Source organism: Schistocerca serialis, chromosome 2 (genome assembly GCF_023864345.2).
Source record: "Schistocerca serialis cubense isolate TAMUIC-IGC-003099 chromosome 2, iqSchSeri2.2, whole genome shotgun sequence".
Classification (NCBI taxonomy): domain Eukaryota; kingdom Metazoa; phylum Arthropoda; class Insecta; order Orthoptera; family Acrididae; genus Schistocerca; species Schistocerca serialis.
The window spans coordinates 1,139,189,294-1,139,205,697 of NC_064639.1; positions in this window are offsets into that span (position 1 = coordinate 1,139,189,294).

Here is a 16,404-nt window from a genome sequence, read left to right on the forward strand (position 1 = left end):
CCTTTGCTGTTGAAAGTTGTTTCAAGAGTAACGACTCTGTTATTGCTACCCAGCGTCTATTTCGACTACATTTCAACTTGGGACGTCATGGGAAAGTTCCAGATGGACGGACCATTGTGGGGTGGGTACGTGCATTTCGAACAACAGATTGAGTTGGGTCGTTTTGGGGCAGGAGACCAGACAGCGAGGTCATCGGTCTCGTCGGATTAGGGAAGGACGGGGAAGGAAGTCGGCCGTGCCCTTTCAAAGGAACCATCCCGGCATTTGCCTCGAGCGATTTAGGGAAATCACGGAAAACCTAAATCAAGATGGCCGGACGCGGGATTGAACTGTCGTCCTCCCGAATGCGAGTCCAGTGTCTAACCACTGCGGAAAAACAGATTCTGTTTGCAATGGCAACCCGGGAAGAAGAGAAAGAACTGTGCGGACACCAGAAGCGTGGAAAATATTCGTGCTGAACTACTGCTTAGCCCAAAAAGATCTGCTCGTCGTCATGCGCAAACTGTGCATATGTCCGATCGCTTATTGAGGAAAATATTGCACGAAGATCTCCATTCTCACCTATATAAGCAGCAGATTGTTCAGGAAATGAAGCCTCGAGATTGTGTTTCAGGCGAAACATTCTGCTTAACCATGCGTGATCTCCTTCGCCAAAATCCACAAATGTTGCACACCATCCTGATGTCAGGTGAAGCTCATTTCGAGTTATGTGGTTCAGTGAATAAACAGAATTGCCTTATTAGAGTGATGTAAACCCACATGAACTGCACATCAAGCCCTTGCACAGTTCTCGTGTCACAGTGCGCTGAGGAGTTGCTTCCTTTGGGATTATTAGCCCTTACTTCTTTGAGGATGATAGTGGTGTGGCTGTAACTGTCACCAGTGAACGCTATCTAAAACAAATGCAAGACTTCATTCTTCCCCAATTAGGTATGGTCAATGTGGATGTGAAACAATTATGGTTTCAACAAGCCGAGTGACGTCGCATAAAGCCAGAATTTGCATGGATTTCTTGCGACAGACGTTTCCCGGTAGAGTAATTTCCCGTTTTGGTGACAGTTCCTGGCCCCCTCGCTCACCTGACCTTTCATGTGCAGACTTTTTCCTTTGCGACTACCTGAGGCAAGAAGTGTTCCGAACACGTTGTGCCACCATTCCTGAGTTGAAGAATCACATCAGAACTGCCGTCGGCAATGTTCCAGGAAATACGTTACGCCGAGTTATGGAAAGAATCCAAGTCCGCCTAGATGAATGTGTTGTGCCGAGGGGGCATCATTTGACAAGAATCATATTCAAAAACTAATCCACGCAATGGATAATGACTTACACGTTAGTAAATGGCATACCTTTAACTATTAATTGCCAAAATAGGTAATAAATAAATTACAGTTACTGCCTGATGGTGTGTTTTTAATATCCTACTACATTACTGGCCATTAAAATTGCTACACCACGAAGATGACGTGCTACAGACGCGAAATTTAACCGACAGGAAGAAGATGCTGTGATATGCAAATGATTAGCTTTTCAGAACATTCACATAAGGTTAGCGCCGGTGGTGACACCTGCAACGTGCTGACATGAGGAAAGTTTCCAACCGATTTCTCATGCACAGACAGCAGTTGACCGGCGTTGCCTGGTGAAACGTTGTTGTGATGCCTCGTGTACCGAGAAGAAATGCATACCATCACGTTTCCGACTTTGATAAAGGTCAGATTGTAGCCTATCGCGATTGCGGTTTATCGTATCGCGACACTACTGCTCGCGTTGGTCGAGATCCGATGACTGTTGGCAGAATATGGAATCGGTGGGTTCAGGAGGGTAATACGGAACATTGTGCTGGATCCCAGCGGCCTCGTATCACTAGCAGTAGAGATGACAGGCATCTTATCCGCATGGCTGTAACGGATCGTAGAGTCACGTCTCGATCCCTAGTCAACAGATGGGGACGTTTGCAAGATAACACCCATCTGCACGAACAGTTCGACGACGTTTGCAGCAGTATGGACCATCAGTTGGAGACCATGGCTGCGGTTACCCTTGACGCTGCACCACAGACAGGGACGCCTGCGATGGTGTACTCAACGACGAACCTGGGTGCACGAATGGCAAAACGTCATTTTATCGGATGAATCTAGGTTCTGTTTACAGCATCATGATGGCGGCACCCGTGTTTGGCGACATCGCAGTGAACGCACATTGGAAGCGTGTATTCGTCATCGGCATACTGGCGTATCACCCGGCGTGACGGTATGGGGTGCCATTGGTTACACGTGTCGGTCAGCTCTTGTTCGCATTGACGGCACTTTGAACAGTGCACGTTACATTACAGATTTCTTAAGACCCGTGGCCTTACCTTTCATTCGATCCCTGCGAAACCCTACATTTCAGCAGAATAATGTTGCAGGTGTTGTAGGGCATTTCTGGATACAGAAAATGTTCGACTGCTGCTCTGGCCAGCACATTCTCCAGATCTCTCACCAATTGAAAACGTCTGGTCAATGGTGGCCGAGCAACTGGCTCGTCACAATACGCCAGTCACTACTCCTGTTGAACTGTGGTATCGTGTTGAGGCTGCATGGGCAGCTGTACCTGTAAACGCCATCCAAGCTCTGTTTGACTCAATGCCCAAGCTTATCAAGGCCGTTATTACGGCCAGAGGTGGTTGTTCTGGGTACTAATTTCTCAGGATCTATGCATCCAAATTGCGTGAAAATATAATCACATGTCAGTTCTAGTATTTTACATTTGTACAATGAATATTCGTTTATCATCTGTATTTCTTGTTGGTGTAGAAACTTAAATGGCCAGTAGTGTATAATGCTGTGGTTGCTTCTATACTGACGATACAAAACTCAGCGCCTCCTTTTGTACTGGTGGTTCCGTCTACCGCAACGTCTGGTGGGCTGTTACGCATTGCATGGGGTGTCCGTCCGAGGCAACTCCGAGGCAACTGTCTCAGCGGCCTAGAGGTCCACCGATCGCTGTTCGGCGTTGCGTGTCCCGATCGCGGCCCCCTCGGCAGCCCCTGGCCGTGGAAGACAGATATCCTACGGCGACGACTCAGGCAAGAACACGGCACCTGCTGATACGACACGAAAAAATCGAAGGGCTTAGACCCCGGCTGCGGCTGGCAGATCGCTTCCTCCTAGACCGACATCCAGATCGGGAAACAGGGATCATAACACTCGCAGGACTCCCACTGTAGAATCTTGCACTCCACTTGCGTTCAACATTTACCCTCTGCCGATCGCGGACGATCTGCAGATCACGGAAGAAGACCGCAGGAGGCGCGACCAACAAGCGAGGGACGTTGCACCCGGCCTCGGAAGCCGACTCCGCACAGTCATCTAGCGACGAAGCCAATGGACAACCATTCCAAACGGTTAGCAACAAACGCACGGGAAGAGAGCGAAAAAATCCACAAGAACTTCAACACTCCAACAGGCGGCAACACCGGACTCCTATAGCAAATCAGTTCGACACGCTTCCAGTAGCGGGAGAGTGGGTGGAAGTGACGACACAACCGGCTGCAGAGGAAACTGCCGCAGACTCCCACTCTCACCAACCACAGCCGCCGAAAGTGTCAGCAGCGAAGATGGCACCAACCACGATTCAATATACGGCCAAATACCTTCCCTAAATGCGGAGGTAAGGAAATAGGTCTCCGGCGCGATAATGGCCATATGCAAGGGGGAAATGTTTAACTATCATTTTGAGACTACAGAGGATCGCCGTAAAGCACTTCGCTTGTTTTAGCAGACATAAATCCCGTTTTGGACTCTCTAGCCACCAACAGTAAAATCTCTAACATGGTGATCAAATATCTACCAGCAGAGACTGTAAGTTGGCTGTTTAGGTTTTTTTTTTATTGTTAACGACACATAGCGCTCTGTATGAAAATCACTGGCTGTGCTGTGTGCAGTGTGTGGCTGGTTTGCATTGTTGTTAGTATTATAGTGTTGGGCAGCTGGATGTGAACAACGCGTAGCGTTGCGCAGTTGGAGGTGAGCCGCCAGCAGTGGTGGATGTGGGGAGAGAGATGGCGGAGTTTTGAGAGCGGATGATCTGGACGTGTGTCCATCAGAGACAGCAAATTTGTAATAGTGGATGTCATGAACTGATATATATATTATGACTTTTGAACACTATTAAGGTAAATACATTGTTCTTTATCAACATCTTTCATTTGCTAACTATGCCTATCAGGAGTTACTGACTTCAGTAGTTAGAATCTTTTATTTAGCTGGCAGAATTGGCGCTCGCTGTATTGCAGTAGTTCGAGTAATGAAGATTTTTGTGAGGTAAGTGATTCATGAAAGGTATAGGTTATTGTTAGTCATGGCCTTTCTTTTGTAGGGATTATTAAAAATCAGATTGCGTTGCGCTAAAAATATTGTGTGTCAGTTTAGTGATGATCAGAAAAAGTAAAGAGAGAAATGTCTGAGTACGTTCAGTTTTGCTCAGCTGTTTGAAAATCAAATAACGTAAGGGGTTTACCAGCACAGTAACTCACTAATTTTTCTAAGGGGACGTTTCAAGACTACAGCCAAAGAAGTGTTAAAGGAACTGCACGCCAGAGTGTCTACCTGCCTGCAGTACCAACAAGGGACTCGATCTACGACCTCCGCCATTCAATATAGATACGCGAATCAAGGTTGAAACATACCGAGCTCGGAATGACTCTCCACAATGCAAGCGCTGCCCTACTTCGTAAATGCATTATACAGTATTCAAAGGCCCAAGCAAATTCGCGTACATAAACGGCCGAATATTACTTCTCCTGTTTGCGAGACCTTTATCAAGAATCAGATAGCCCTTTGGGTAACATAATCAAACTGAAACACTTTAAGTTGAAAATAAAAGCCCTAGCCAGACAGCGTTTGGGCGACGTGTGTTCGCGAGCCCGAGGCAATGACACTCTTATTCAGCAACGTACGTCGTTACACCACGTAATAAGGGAGACACTTCGAGGAAAACAGGGACTAATAACCGCGCTGGCGGACGATGAAGGAGGAGGGAGCTCTACTCAGACCACCATAAAGCAATATGTGGCGAAGTGTTACAGGGATCTCTACGCTGGAACGGAAATAGACCGGGCGGTGTAGAACTTTTAGCAAACATTACGTTGCTAAAAGCCTGTCCAAACGAACATATAATTCAGTACGTAATAAAAACGTCTCTCCTAGGAACAAATCAGATGGTCCCGATGGGTTCCCGGTCGAATTTTATGCATGTATGTGGGATATAATGCCTTATCTGCACAATAGCAATGGAGACACTATCGAAGACAGTGCCGCCAAAGCATAGTTACTAAACACAGCATTCCGAAATGCCTTCACAAAAGAAGACGAAGTAAATATTCCATAATTCGCAACGAGAACAGCTGCCAACATGAGTAACGTAAAAGCAAATATCCTCTGAGTAGTGAAGCAACTTATATACCTTAATAAAAGCAAGTCTTCTGATCCAGACTGTATGCCAAGTAGGTTCCTTTCGGAATATCTGATGCATTAGCTCCATACTTAACAATCATATACAACCGTTCGCTCGACGAAAGATCCGTACCCAAAGACTGGAAAGTTGCACAGATCACACCAATATTAAAGAAAGGTAGTAGGAGTAATCCACGAAATTACAGGCCCATATCGTTAACGTCGATATGCAGAAGGATTTTAGAATATATATTATGTTCGAACATAATAAATTACCTCGAAGAAAACGGTCTATTGCACACAGTCAACATGGATTTAGAAAACATTATTCCTGTGAAACACAACTAGCTCTTTCTTCACATGAAGTGCTGAGTGCTATTGACAGGGAAATTCAGATCGATTCCGTATTTCTGGATTTCCGGAAGGCTTTTGACACTGTACCACACAAGCGGCTCGTAGTGAAGTGGCGTGCTTATGGAATATCATCTCAGTTACGTGACTGGATCTGTGATTTCTTGTCAGAGACGTCACAGTTCGTAGTAATTGACGGAAAGTCATCGAGTAAAACAGAAGTGATTTCTGGCGTTCCCCATGGTAGTGTTATAGGTCCTTTGCTGTTCCTTATCTATATAAACGATTTGAGAGACAATCTGAGCATCCGTCTTCGATTGTTTGCAGATGACGCTGTTGTTTATCGACTAATAAAGTCCTCAGAAGATCAAAACTAACTGCAAAACGATTTAGAAGAAATACGGAATGGTGCGAAAATTTGCAGTTGACCTTAAATAACGAAAAGTGTGAGGTCATCCACATGAGTGCTAAAAGGAACTTGTTAAACTTCGGTTACACGATAAATCAGTCTAATCTAAAAACCGTAAATTCAACTAAATACCTAGGTATTACAATTACGAACAATTTAAATTGGAAGGAACACAGAGAAAATGTTGTGGCGAAGGCTAACCAAAGACTGCGTTTAATTGGCGGAACACTTAGAAAATGTAACAGACCTTCTAAGGAGACTGCCTACACTACGCTTGTCCGTCCACTTTTAGAATACTGTTGCGCGGTGTGGTATCCTTACCAGACAGGACTGACAGAGTACATCGAAAAAGTTCAAAGAAGGGCAGTACGTTTTGCATTATCACGAAATATGGGAGAGAGTGTCACAGAAATGATACAGGATTTGGGATGGACATCATTAAAAGAATGGCGTTTTTCGTTGCGACGGAATCTGGTCACGAAATTCCAATCACCAACTTTCTCCGAATGCGAAAATATTTTGTTGACACCGACTTACTTAGGGAGGAACGATCGGCAAGATAAATAAGGGAAATCAGAGCTCATACGGAAAGATATAGGTGTTCATTCTTTCCGCGCGCTATACGAGATTAGAATAATAGAGAATTGTGAAGGTGGTTCGATGAACCCTCTGCCAGGCACTTAAATGTGATTTGCTGAGTATCCATGTAGATGTAGATGTAGACATAATAGAAAATCAACCCACGTATAAGTACAATAACTGATAAACTAGCCAGGCATTTCTTCCTGTATTTACGTAGAGAATGACTGTACTCATTCCCACCCCCCCCCCCCCCTCAAAAAAAAAAAAAAAAAAAAAAAAAACTAGCAGCAATAGGATTCATGATTAAGGCCGCTTACTTTTCTCAAAGCTGATTATAAAATTCTCACACGTATTTTCAATACAAGTATAACGCCACTCGTGATAAAATGTGATAGATCCTTACCAAACGATTTGCAATAAAGGGAACATCAATGCTAGATACCTTAGGTGAGTACAGGTACGTCATAAATTGTCATTCCTTATTGTTTTTAGATTTTGATAAAGACTTTGATAGGATCAATCATGGCTTCTGACGAGGCTCCTTGCAGAAAATGGCGTTCAACGAGCACTTCATAACTGTCATACGTAAATGCATCAGAGGTGTTTTTCCAAGGATTAATATCAATGGAAAACTGACTGAAACATTTCCATTTCAACACTCGGTACGACTACGATTCCCCTGCCTGTGACATTGTATGCGATCTCGGTGGATGATGATGATGATGATGATGATTGGTTTGTGGGGCACTCAACTGCGCGGTTATCAGCGCCCGTACAAATTCCTAACCTTTACTCAGTCCAGTCTTGTCACTTTCATAAATGATGATGAAATGATGTGGACAACACAAACACCCAGTCATCTCGAGGCAGGTGAAAATCCCTGACCCCGCCGAGAATCGAACCCGGGACTCCGTGCTCGAGAAGCGAGAAAGTGACCGCGAGACCACGAGCTGCGGACGATCGCAGTGGAAGCTTTGCTTTCTACAATGCACGTGCACGAGAAATTTAGACGATTACAGGTCTTCAGTACTGAGACAGTGTGTCATTATTAGGCTGACGACATAAGCGTTATTGTAAGTTCAAATAGGGAGGTCGATGAAGTGCGACGTTTGGTACATCAGCACTCACGATCCTCTGGAGCAAAGTTGAATCTTCAAAAACCAAAAATAATGCATCTCATTTCATATAATAGTGCAGTAGGTGCACACTTGTTAGATGTAACTGAAGAGAGACTACATCTCTGATTGTGTTTAAGGGCGAACCCTAAGCACGTAGCTACGAACAGTTAGAAGCGGAAACTTAATGTCATCAGACCCTTGCTGAAAGAACATAACATGCGGTCCTTAGATAGTTCACATAAAGTTCACAGGGTGTCTCACCTAACTCTGCCACCTCTGGAATGACAACAGGTATTCAAAAACGGTTTTCACCAGCATGAAAGTACGGCAGTGGCTTAGGAAACCAAACTCTATGCGAAGTTTTAAAACATAAACAAATACTATTTTCAACACAAACTTGTGTATTTTTAAATGGACACCCTCTATTATTTCGTATGCAATCAATAGCACGAAAAATCACAAAAATAATGGCGTTGGTTCCATCGCAATACGTCAATTACATCCCGACAAATGTCCCAACAGTCTTATGGATACCGCACGCCATCGCACAAAAAAACACTAGCTGCAGCTTGTTAGCATGTGTGGAAACAAAATATCTTAAAAATATGCTTCCACAGGGCGACTTTGCACAGGCACGACGGAAGACTGAATTGAAGATGTTAAACCTAGATGTGACGCACTGTTTCTAACTCGTGCTTTTAATCTTATACATGCCACTAAGGCAGGCATTACGGAACTTCTATTCCTCTCTTTAGATCCTGGGGATAGGAAAGCTCCCATTAATGCAGCACATAAAGATGCCAGTCTAGATTACATCCGAAAGTACTATGTCGTTTGGGGATGTATAACATTTCCCCCAGCGCAAACCAACACCAAATCCGTTTACGAGTATTTTACCAGAAATCGTCTTCAGTCCCAATTCAGGTAAAATATCCTGCAAAAAACTGGATGAACATTTGAAAAAATATCAGCAATAAATACGAAGTAGAATCAGTCCTTTATGGTATGACGTCGTAAATGAAACCATAGTTACAGTGGAACGATTATACGAAATCAAACTGAAATTATTTCCATACTGCGACAAATGATAACTTCTATAAACAGTAGCGCACAGGTTCTTATACCAAAATATAATCAGAATTTGGAACTGGACTAGGAAGAAATTAGCATTTATCAACAGCACCACAGAAAGTCAAATACCAATAACTGAAGCTTTACAACCCGACTGGAAATGTTACCCGTCCGTAAAGAATAACAGATACTCGGGGCTTATGGGACAGTTTCTGTTTAACATATTAACAAACAAAACTTTGAAGTTAGAAGAGCACATGTTTTATATTGCAGAAGAACATTTTAAGTTGCAGAAGAACAATAAATATAAGCATTGGTTTCAAAACTTTATATCTAATGCTTTATGTGGGTTACAAAGAGGGGGACAGTTTTTCTGACTGGAAGCAGAATACCTATTCTTTCTCTTCTGTTATTACTGTAATGTTGGTTGTATAATGAGAACTGTTCTAATTTGGCAAAATCCCTTTGGTGCCAAATTTTGTTTCAATTGTTGAAAGATATATAGCTTCTTTACAAAAAATGGTTCAAATGGCTCTGAGCACTATGGGACTTAACAGCTGAGGTCATCAGTCCCCTAGACTTAGAACTACTTAAACCTAACTAACCTAAGGACAACACACACATCCATGCCCGAGGCAGGATTGGAACCTGCGACCGTAGCGGTCGCGCGGTTCCAGACTGAAGCGCCTAGAACCGCTCGGCCACCGCGGCCGGCAGCTTCTTTACAGGCATCACACTGCATCCGGTGCATAATGAATTTTCGAATGAAAATTTTTTATAGATTTTTCTGGCATCTTTTTGAGTGTTATGAGTTATGTCCTAGAAGGAACTCTCGCCAATGGAAGTGGCAATCTTATTTATTTTGCCTTCATTTACTACTTCAGTTTGTTTTACAATTTAAGGCATATATGGGAGCAAACATGTGACCGTGATTCCATCAAAATTTCTGTCCCTAACAAAAAAACAAACAAAAATTAGGAAGAAATGGTTTAGTTGTACTGCTTTTCCATAACGTTCCCTGTTGTAGCTGAGCGGGAGGCTCCTGTTTGGTTGAGTTTACTCCAGTCCAGACCTGGCTGTCGACTTCCAGTAGCGCCTAAAGAAGGAAGAGTGTCCGAGTGCGTTAATATTAGCGTGTGACAGCGACGGCTATGCAATTGTTATTTTGGTGAGAACTTCATGTTAAACATTGTCCGTCCGGATCTCACTTGAGATTGACATTGATCTTAAACTTACTGTTGGTATCCATGGTGGTCATTTTGTGTTTTTCACCAATGTCATTTATCCTGAGTGATAACACGTACTGTCGGCTGCGGTGGCCGAGCGGTTCTAGGCGCTTGATTCCGAAACCGCGGGGCTGCTACAGTCGCAGGTTCGAATCCTGCCTCGGGCATGGATGTGTGTGATGTACTTAGATTAGTTAGGTTTAAGTAGTTCTAAGTTCTAGGGGACTGATGACCTCAGATGTTAAGTCACATTGTGCTCAGAGCCATTTGAACCATTTCGTTTTTTGATAACACGTACTATTATTTCTCCGAGTCGCATGATAAGAGTCGAATTTTTTTTTCCTTTTATGTTGTTACCACAGCTGTGGAATCGTTTTAATTCAGTTATTGTTTGTTGATTTCGGGGGCACGAAACCAGAATATACTTAACAGCACTCAGGCATAAGTTCTTTGTTTATATTTTGCTATAGCCTTCAAAATATTTTAAAGATTTAACAAAGTGTGTTTGTGCATCTCCGGCGCTTTTAGTGGCCAGATTTTATCTGTGTTTCAACTGACGTTTAACGGTCTAAATTCTGTTATTAATTCAGTTTCTTTCTGTCTGTTACAGTAATCCATTATTTGTTGCCCTGTCCACTTGTTATTACCAAGGCGGCAATCTACTGGTTATGCAAAGATCAGGAACCAGAATTATAAGGTGATCCAACAGTCCGTTAACATTCGAAATGTCAGTACTTTACGAAACGATGTAGGTAGAGGAGTAAAAATTGACGCACATGCCTGAAAATCCATCGTGTTTTACCGAAACCAAAAACGAGTGCAAAATGACCAACAGATGGCGCTTCATGTGAGACAAAAACAATTATTAGCATAGCAGTAGACTTTTAGCAAAGACGGTGCCCGTTATAACGAATGTTCAACATATCGGCCTTCTTCAACAATACCTGTAATCAAGGGACAATGTTATGAACAGCATCGTATAGCATATAAACAGGTGTACTGAGAATTTTACTACGATGTTGTCTTCTACGATTTCTAATTGTATAGGATGACCGCGGTAGGCCTGCAACCTCAGGTAATCCCACAATCAATAATCACACGGATTGAGGTATGAGGACCTGGGAAGCCAAGTATGACGGAGGTGGTGGCTCAGTACGCCATCCTCTCAAGCGATCTTTCACACGTGTAACAATGCTGAGTGGAGCGCCATCCTGCGTGAAAGTTTTACATTCCAGTTGATGTTTATTAGCCAGGCTAGGGCTGATGCGATTCTGTAACATATCAGCGTACGTCACGTCCGACACTATTCTACAGCGGAATCACTGCTGTCCAGTGAAATCTGTTGTCCGCCTCTTGCACTCATGCCTGGTTTCAATAACAACCTGCGTCATTTCCGGCACGTGTGTCAAGTTTTGCCTCTCTGTCTACATTATTCCGTGAATCAGTTTTCAAACGTTAACGGACCTTTGGATCATCCCGTATGCTTCATTTATTGCTTTGAACCAAGCGTAATTAACTAACACAGCTAGCTTAAGATTTTTATTATTTTACTTTGTAATAATCAGAGTGATATTTGAAACAAAGATTGTTAATCGGTTCAGCCGGCTAAAAGTTGTACTTGCTTCTTGAATTCAAGGTTATTTCCACTTCTGCATTGAGTAATGCTCTTTCACGATGAAATGTGGAAATTTGTTCGAAAATATTTTACACTACTGGCCATTAAAATTGCTACACCAAGAAGAAATACAGATGATAAACGGGTATTCATTGGACAAATATATTATACTAGAACTGACATGTTATTACATTATCACGCAAGTTGGGTGCTACATCTTGAGAAGTCAGTACCCAGAACAACCACCTCTGGCCGTAATAACGGCCTTGATACGCCTGGGCATTGAGTCAAACAGAGCTTGGATGGCGTGTACAGGTACAGCTGCCCATGCTGCTTCAACACGATGCCACGGTTCATCAAGAGTACTGACTGGCGTACTGTGACGAGACAGTTGCTCGGCCACCATTGACCAGACGTTTTCAATTGGTGAGAGATCTGGAGAATGTGCTGGCCAGGGCAGCAGTCGAACATTTTCTGTATCCAGAAAGGTCCCTACAGGACCTGCAACATGCAATCGTGCATTATCCTGCTGAAATGTAGGGTTTCGCAGGGATCGAATAAAGGGTAGAGCCACGGGTTGTAACACATCTGAAATGTAACGTCCACTATTCAAAATGCTGTCAATGCGAACAAGAGGTGACCGAGACGTGTAACCAGTGGCACCCCATACCATCACGCCGGGTGATACGCCAGTATGCCGATGACGAATACACGCTTCCAATGTGTGTTCACCGCAATGTCGCCAAACACGGATGCGACCATCATGACGCTGTACACAGATCCTGGATTCATCCGAAAAAAAGACGTTTTGCCATTCGTGCACCCAGGTTCGTCGTTGAGTACACCATATCAGGCACTCCTGTCTGTGATGCAGCGTCAACGGTAACCGCAGCCATGGTCTCCGAGCTAATAGTCCATGCTACTGCAAACGTCGTCGAACTGTTCGTGCAGATGGTTGTTGTCTTGCAAACGTCCCCATCTGTTGACTCAGGGATCGAGACGTGGCTGCACGATCCGTTACAGCCATGCGGATAAGATGCCTGACATCTCGACTGCTAGTGATACGAGTCCGTTGGGATGCAGCACGGCGTTCCGTATTAAACTCCTGAACCCACCGATTGCATATTCTGATAACAGTCATTGGATCGCGATACGATGAACCGCAATCGCGGTTGGCTACAATACGACCTTTATCAAAGTCGGAAACGTGATGGTACGCATTTCTCCTCCTTACACGACGCATCACAACAACGTTTCACCAGGCAACGCCAGTCAACTGCTGTTTGTGTATGAGAAATCGGTTGGAAACTTTCCTCGTGTAAGCACGTTGTAAGTGTCGCCACCGGCGCCAAACTTGTGTGAATGCTCTGATAAGCATATCACAGCATCTTCTTCCTGTCGGTTAAAATTCGCGTTTGTAGCACGTCATCTTCGTGGTGTAGCAATTTAAATGGCCATTAGTGTATATTTGTCGTTTAGCAGAAGGATAAGTTAACAAAAACTCTGGGATGATATCGTGGTTAAGGTTATCCCCTGGCAGCTTACCATTTCCCATCCCCTCTTTCAATCTCAATTTACAACTACTTAGTTTCTTAACAGCGCCGGTCATTGTGGCCGAGCGGTTCTAGGCGCTTCAGTCTGGAACCGCGCAGCTACGGTCGCAGGTTAGAATCCTGCCTCGGGGTTGGATGTGTGTGATGTCTTTAGGTTAGTTAGGTTTAAGTAGTTCTAAGTTCTAGGGGACTGATGATCCCATAGTGTTTAGAACCATTTGAACCATTTTCTTAATAGGTGTTCCACGTTGACCGTTTCTCTTTGTATAGCTTTTCTTCGTTCATGTGATCTGAAACCTCGAGTGTTCATAACAATTTGATGCTTTACATCATTGGTTGCTTCGGAAGTTGGTCGCAACTGAAGCTCTAACTGCACGCCAAGGAATGATGGCGAGGCTGCTGCACGGCCAAACTTTCAGGAAACATTCCTCACACACAAAGAAAGAAAATATGTTATGTGGACATGTGTCCGGAAACGCGTTCTTTCCATGTTAGAGCTCATTTTATTACTTCTCTTCAAATCACATTAATCATGGAATGGAAACACACACCAACAGAACGTACCAGCGTGACCTCAAACACATTGTTACAGGAAATGTTCAAAATGTCCTCCGTTAGCGAGGATACATACATCCACCGTCCGTCGCATGGAATCCCTGATGCGCTGATGCAGTCCTGGAGAATGGCGTATTGTATCACAGCCGTCCACAATACGAGCACGAAGAGTCTCTACATTCGGTACCGGGGTTGCGTAGACAAGAGCTTTCAAATGCCCCCATAAATGAAAGTCAGGAGGGTTGAGGTCTGGAAAGCGTGGAGGCCATGGAATTGGTCCGCCTCTACCAATCCATTGGTAACCGAATCTGTTGTTGAGAAGCGAACGAACACTTCCACTAAAATGTACAGGAGCTCCATCGCGCACGAAGTGGCCGTGCGGTTACAGGCGCTGCAGTCTGGAACCGCAAGACCGCTACGGTCGCAGGTTCGAATCCTGCCCCGGGCATGGATGTTTGTGATGTCCTTAGGTTAGTTAGGTTTAACTATTTCTAAGTTCTAGGGGACTAATGACCTCAGCAGTTGAGTCCCATAGTGCTCAGAGCCATTTGAACCATCCATCGCTCATGAACCACATGTTGTGTCGTACTTATAAAGGCACATGTTCTAGCAGCACAGGTAGAGTGTCTCGTATGAAATCATGATAACGTGCTCCATTGAGCGTAGGCGGACGAAACTAAAATGAGCTCTAACATCGAACCGCGGTGGCCATGCGGTTCTAGGCGCTGCAGTCCGGAACCGTGGGACTGCTACGGTCGCAGGTTCGAATCCTACCTCGGGCATGGATGTGTGTGATGTCTTTAGGTTAGTTAGGTTTAAGTAGTTCTAAATTCTAGGAGACTGATGACCTAAGATGTTGAGTCCCATAGTGCTCAGAGCCATTAACCAATGTAACATGGAAAGTAAGCGTTTCCGGACACATGTCCACATAACATCTTTTCTTTATTTGTGTGTGAGGAATGTTTCCTGAAAGTCTGGCCGCACCTTTTTGTAACACCCTGTATAGCGGTAGCAGATAGATCCGCGGCTTTGCGTAACGCCACCAGCGACACGGCCGGCCAATGCTGGAAACACGGATCGGACAACGTTTACTGCAATTTGCCGGAGAATGCAGCGGGCTTAAAAGCGCGGCAGAGGAGCTTCGCGGCGCGCCGTGCGGTGCGGTCTGTTTAATTGCTTCATCAGCGCCGCCGCCATGACCAGGCGCACTCAATATAATGACGGCCGTGTTAATTGCATTGTTTTGGCGCCGTTTATTACACGGGGGACCGGGCCTCGCCCCGGCGCGGGCGTAGCGACGGCAATGGGCTGGCCACGGTTCGCCTCGGCTGCGAACAGCGCAGGCCGATAAAAAGAGGTGGCCGCCCAGAGGTTATCTCGCTGCGCGCGTGGAATGCGGTCGCCGCTCTGGTTTATCGCCACGATCGGTCTATCTCTGTTTTCTCATCATCCGGACTAGTACTGTCATCCAACGCTGCCCAACAACACTTTTTCAGGATCGAAGCAGTGATGCTAGTAAAGATACCACTGGTTTCGTATCAACCATCATCACGACTTAAAGCTGAAGAACCGTGTTCATCGAACCTCCCAAATTATCTATTCATTGAACCAAATCAACCCCTAACATTACTTCTTCCTCTTATCGTCCTACTAACATCATCGTAGAACCTCCCATATTATCTTTTCATTGAACCAAATCATCCCCTAATGGCACTTCTTCCTCTTATCGTCCTACTAACATCATTGTAGAACCTCCCATATTATCTTTTCATTGAAACAAATCATCCCCTAACCCCGAACGGTACTTCTTCCTCTTCTCGTCTTACTAACATCATCTTAGAAACTCCCATATTACCTTGTCATTGAACCAAATCAACCTCTAACCCATAACGGTACTTCTTCCTCTTATCATCCTACTAACATCATCGTCGAACCTCCCATATTACCATTTCATTGAACCAAATCATCCCCTAACCCATAACGGTACTTTTTCCTCTTCTCGTCCTACTAACATCGTCGTAGAACCTCCCATATTATCTTTTCATTGAACCAAATCATCCCCTAACCCATAACGGTACTTCTTCCTCTTCTCGTCCTACTAACATCATCATCGAACCTCCCATATTATCTTTTCATTGAACCAAATCATCCCCTAACCCCTAACGGTACTTCTTCCTCTTCTCGTCCTGCTAACATCATCGTCGAACCTCCCATATTACCTTTTCATTGAACGAAATCATCCCCTAACCCATAACGGTACTTCTTCCTCTTATCGTCCTACTAACATCATCGTCAAACCTCCCATATTACCTTTTCATTGAGCCAAATCATCCCCTAACCCCTAACGGTACTTCTTCCTCTTCTTGTCCTACTAACATCGTTGTAGAACCTCCCATATTATCTTTTCATTGAACCAAATCATCCCCTAACCCCTAACGGTACTTCTTCCTCTTCTCGTCCTACTAACATCATCGTCGAACCTCCCATGT